A 6,000-nucleotide genomic window follows, 5' to 3' on the forward strand; every position below is an offset into this window, starting at 1 on the left:
GCAATCAAGGCCTAGCTTCTCAGGAGGTGATGCAGGCTGGTTCTTAAGTACAGTGTATCCCCCAAGCCCCCACAAAGGAATGTCCACACACTGTATTACTGAAAACACAGTCTTTATATAATTAATATTCAAAGGTTATGTACACTTATCACAATAACGCACTTTGTGCTCAGGAAAATCAATAATGGTAAATATCTACAATTCTAAAGTGGTACCACTAATATTAGACCTCATTAAAGTGCATTCACAATACTGTTAAAATGGCACACAGATCAATAAGAAGGAAACCAGCAATAGAGAGAGGAGAGATAACAGATGGTTGAAACCATAGGCAGAATACTGGCCCTTACCACTGGACACAGTTCTGTGTGGAGATCCCCCCACCTGGGCAACCTATAAAATAAAGAGATGTAACACAAGCCCAGTCCATATATTGTTCAATAGTCTTATTCTCTCCTACAATGTTTTTACCCCCCCAATGTACCTGGTGGAGTCGAGTTCTTCGAAGAGGCGTCGACAGATCCTTCTTGAATGACCCCCTTTAAAGCAGGAGTCACGGATCGTCGAGAGGCGTCGAGAAGCGTCGAGGAACTCGGTGTTCGGTGTCGGGGAATCGACGGCCCTTCTTGAATGCCTTCCCTTTCAAGCGGGAGACACGGGGCGTCGAACGTCCGACAACAAACAGGGTAGAACGGCGTCGATGAGGCGGCAGGCTTCGATCCGAGCGGTGCTCGTCGGCGTCGAGACGTCGGCGTCCTGCGAGGAAGAGGCGTGCGGGGCACCTCGGCGACACTAGTTCTGGACCGCAAAGATTGTGAATGACGGTAGCCCAACAAGGGCGTCGAGTCGCTCGAGTCTTTGGGGTCGTGAGGTGGCGGGAAACCCACCGGCGGATTCTCCTCGGCGCGTTGGTCGTCCTCGACTTTCTCCGGCAGGATAAAGCGGTCGACGGTGCGGTCGAGGAAGTCCTTCAATTCAAATGTTCTTAGGCAAGGAGCGGACGGCTCCGGTCGTCGGCGGCACGGCGTCAAGTGGTTCCCACGGCTGGGCAACACAACTTCGACGGGCCTCCAGCAGTTACACAGACCTGCGAACCCTGGTCGACGGCAATGGACTTCGACAGCGTCGAGGTCCGGGTGCTTCACTTCGATCTCCTCGGCGGTCCCGTCTCGGGTCGGCAGCCTTTCGAGGGTCTGACTTCCAGGGCGCTTCGGCGAAGATTCAGCGGTGCTCGATGGTCCCTCGGAGCACGGGAAGAGGGCGCCTAGCCAGGTCCTCTCTCGGGTCAGTCCTCGACGAACACGGCAGCCTTCGGATCGGTCGAAGCAAAAGCAACAGCAAGTCTTCTTCTTCCAGCTGGGCGTCGAGGGTCAGCAAATCCAGTTACTCTTGAGTGGAGACTCAGCTTCTGAACGCTTCTGAACAATTTCCAGTGGTGAGAGGTCCCCAGATATACTATTCTGTCTCTCATCCACACTGCTGGCACACACACAGCAGCCAATCACACAGAAGGGCATTCATGCAGTCAGTCAGCCAATCAGGCACACAGTGCATTCAGGCCACACTCCTCCCTTTCAGACACTCACAACAAGGAATGTGGATTGGGACAAGTACCCAGCCATTCAACACTACACACTGCATTCAGGCCAGTTTCGGGCAGGGCTGTCTCAGTCTTTGTCTCATATGCCAGAAACCAGACAACCACAACAAGGAGTGTATATTGGTCACACACTCCATTCACCCAGGTCCCACCCACAGGAGGTACCCATAACATACAGTCACTGGGAAGGCTCCAGTCAGTCTAGCTGGGCCTTCACAACAACACCATAGATGGAACTTCCACCCAACAGCCAGTCAGGGGGAAGGGACAGAGTCAGGGCTTCCCAGGACTTTGGGAAAAACAAGACAACAGGCAATAGAAAGCAAGAGGCCACAGGGGCCATCTTGTTTCTATCAGGAATCAACTGATCCCAATGGCAGGGCCTGGGTATCCCAAAATGGAGGACACCCAGAGCACCTGTCAAGTTCAGCATGGAGCTGCCACCAGCCCATACCCTGCTCTGTGGGCCACCCACAGGTGCTCAAAAACATACACTAGGGGCACAGGGTTGTACCCCTACCCATGGGTGCCATAAGGGTATCCCATGGGTCTGTTCACCAAACCAAAAGAGAGAGCTGCACTGCCAGGAGTCCCTCATGGACTCCTGGGCAGAAAACATGACAGAACACACGGTAAAAACAGAAAAAGGACAAGGATTCAGAGGCCCTGTCCCTCAGATGCATTTCCAGCATCACAGTCGCCCCCCCCAGACTGAGGTGGAGGGTGTCTAATCTCCCACGGGATAGACACCCTCATCCAGACGGTCAACATACCTTCTGGAAAGGCCATCTGCATTATCGTGACTCTTCCCTGGTCTGTGCTCTATGGTGAAGTCTAGCCCTTGTAGGCTAATCGACCACCTGAGCAATTTCGGATTCTCACCCTTCATCTGCATAAGCCACTTCAGGGGCTTATGATCTGTTTGGACCTTGAAGGTGGACCCCGTAAGGTAGGGCCTAAAACGCCTAAGGCTCCAAACTATACTAAAACATTCCTTTTCAACAGTAGCCCACCTAAGTTCTCTACCCTTGAGTTGTCTACTGATGAATATGATAGGATGTTCTCTCCCTTTGTCATCTAACTGGGACAAGACAGCTCCAATTCCGGTGTCGCAGGCATCCGTCTGGACGATAAAGGGTCGGCTGTAGTCAGGCGCACTCAACACAGGTGCCCTACACAGACTTTCTTTCAAGCCATCAAAGGCCCTCTGACAGTCTTCAGTCCAATTAACCTTCCTAGGCTGTTTGGGTGAAGTTAGAGCTGTCAGGGGTGCAGCTATGGTTCCATAGTCTGCCATGAAATTGCGATAGTACCCAGTGAAGCCCAAAAAGGCTCTCACCTGGGTTTGAGTAGTGGGAGTCTCCCAGTTCTGTACATCCCGTACTTTACTGGAGAGAGGTTGGATTTGACCCCCTCCTACCTCATGACCAAGATAGGTAACTTTCCCCTGAGCTATCTGGCACTTGGTGGCCTTGATAGTGAGGTTAGCCCTTTTCAAGGCCTGCAACACCTTATCCAGATGTGTCAAATGCTCTTCCCAGGTGGAACTGTAGACGGCAATGTCGTCTAAGTAAGCCACACAAAAGGCTTCCAGCCCACTGAGCGCATGGTTGACCAATCTCTGGAAGGTGGCAGGGGCATTCTTCAACCCAAAGGGCATGACCCTAAACTGGTAGAGTCCCTCAGGTGTGGAGAATGCCGTCTTTTCCTTGGCATGGTCCGTCAGAGCTATTTGCCAATAGCCTGAGGTAAGGTCAAAGGTGCTCACAAATTTGGCAGCACCTATAGTGTCCACGAGCTCATCAGCCCTGGGCAATGGGTGCGCGTCAGTTTTGGTGACGGCATTGACTCCTCGGTAGTCCACACAGAACCTCCAATCCTTGGTACCCGCCTGGGAACTTGCCTTGGGGACAAGGACCACTGGACTGGACCAGGGACTGGTTGAGGGTTCAATAACACCCAGATCCAACATCTTGGCGACCTCAGCCTGGATGTGGTTTTTGACGGTATCTGACATACGATAGCTCCTGCTTTTGACAGGCACACTGTCACCAGTGTCAATTTCGTGCTTACACCACGGTGTAAGGCCCGGTGTCAGTGAAAACAGAGAGGCATACTGCTGGAGCAAAGCCCTGCAGGCCCTCTGCTGCTCTGTTGTCAAATCTGGAGAGAGTTGTACTCCCTCCACTGAGCCATCCTGAGGGTTGCTATGCAGCAAATCAGGAAGGGGCTCACTCTCATCCTCCTCTTGCCCTGAAGCTAGCAAGAGACATGAGACCTCTGCTCGCCTGTGGAAAGGCTTGAGCCTGTTGACATGGAATACCTGGGGGGCTACCCCAGAGGCTCCCATGTCAACCAGATAATTGACTTCGCCCATCTTGGAGATGATCCTGAAGGGTCCAGTCCACTTGTCTGCCAAAGCTCTAGGCTTGGTAGGCTCCATCACAAGGATTTCCTGTCCCGGAGTCCAATCCACTTGCGAAGCTTTCAGGTCATGCCAGTACTTATTCAATTCCTGGCTGGCCTTGAGATTTGCTGTTGCCTGACCCATCATTTGTGTCATCCTCCGCCTGAGGCCTAACACATAGTCCCCCACTTGCTTGGCGGGACCGGGAGGGGTGGCTTCCAAGCCTTCTCTGATCAAGGCGAGGGGCCCCCTCACGGGATGTCCAAAGAGTAACTCAAAGGGGCTGAAACCAACACCCTCTTGAGGTACCTCTCTGTAAGCAAACAGCAGGCATGGCAGGAGGAGATCCCATTTCCTCCTTAGGGGCTCTTCCAAAGCACCTAGCATGCCCTTGAGAGTTTTGTTAAATCTCTCAACCAGACCATTGGTCTGGGGGTGGTAAGAGGTGGAGAACTTGTAGGTTACCCCGCACTCTTTCCACATGGTTTTCATGTAACTAGACATGAAGTTGGATCCTCTGTCAGAGACAACCTCCTTGGGGAATCCAACACGGGTGAAAATGCCCAGGAGAGCCCTGGCAACCACCTTGGCAGTAACAGTCCGAAGGGGTATTGCCTCAGGGTACCTGGTGGCATGATCTACCAAGACCAGGATGAACCGATGTCCACCTGAAGTGGGAGGGTCAAGGGGACCGACGATGTCGATGCCCACCCTCTCAAATGGTGTGCCAACCACTGGTAATGGCTGCAGTGGGGCAATGACCCTGCCTCCAGTCTTGCCAGACAACTGACAAGTGGGGCAGGTCTTGCAGTGGGACTCCACCTCTACTCCCATCCGTGGCCAGTAGAAATGGGCAGAGAGCCTCTGCTTAGTCTTCTTAGTCCCAAGATGACCAGCCAAGGGCACCTCATGCGCCAACTGCAGTAGGAAGGGCCTGTAAACCTGGGGTACCACCAACCTCTTGCGGGCACCAGGTTCAGGCTTAGTGGGCTCACTAACAAGGAGCTCACCCTCCCAATAAATCCGGAATGTCTTAGGCACTTCTCCTTGTGCCTGGGACAGGGCCTGTTTCCTCAGTCCCTCGAGAGAGTGGCACTCTCTCTGTCCCTTACAGAAGTCTGCCCCGGAGGGTCCCCCTTCAGCTACCAAGCATTGAAGGTCGGGATGATCCTCCGGGTTGAGAACCTCTCCCACAGGAGAGTCTTCTGTCTCTTCTCCCACAGGAGTTGAGTTTGGGTTTTCCACTGGACCCAGCCCGTCCGGAGCATGGATCCCAATGGGTGCTGTCGGAACAGCAGGAAGAGAAGGTGTTCCCTCCACAGAGGTGGCCTTCTTGGTCTTCCTTCTTCTTGCCTTAGGCCTTGCCTTTGGCTCGGGTACCGGACTCACAGCCAGACCCGGTGTCACTTGTGACCTAGTGACTGCAGCAGCAGTCATGGGAAGACCATCCGAGATCAACCCCAACTCTACTAGATCATTTCCTAACAGAATGTTAGCAGGGACATTGTCCTGAACCAGGACAGGAAGCTTTGCTGTCTTGTCTCCAATCATGAGTGTGACTAGGGCTACAGGCGATAATTTGGGAGGCCCACCAGCTAACCTGGTGGTTCTCAGAGGAGCACCTACATAGTCCTCTGGCTTGAGCAGGGTCCTGTCCACCACTGTCATGCTTGCCCCAGTGTCTCTCAAACCAGTAGAAGGCTGGCCATTCAAGAGGACACTTCTCAAAAACCTACGGGTGTTCTGCGGGATAGTTGCCAGTACTTCTGCGTACTGGTCCCAGGCCCCAAGGGACACTAAGGAAATCTCTACCGGAGCACCAAATGTGATTCCTGTAGAGGAGGGGAGGACAGTGGCCTCCACCTCAGACACGGGGTAAGGGTAGGTCAGGCTGACAGCCTGTACTCCAAGTGCCTTACCTTTACACTTGGGGTCACCCCTTTTGTGATCCAGAGCCCCACAATCCCAACAAGTGCCAGGAGTGCGGGGTACG

The sequence above is a fragment of the Ambystoma mexicanum genome, chromosome 8 (assembly GCF_040938575.1).
Source record: "Ambystoma mexicanum isolate Mex_15411 chromosome 8, UKY_AmexF1_1, whole genome shotgun sequence".
Taxonomy (NCBI): Eukaryota; Metazoa; Chordata; class Amphibia; order Caudata; family Ambystomatidae; genus Ambystoma; species Ambystoma mexicanum.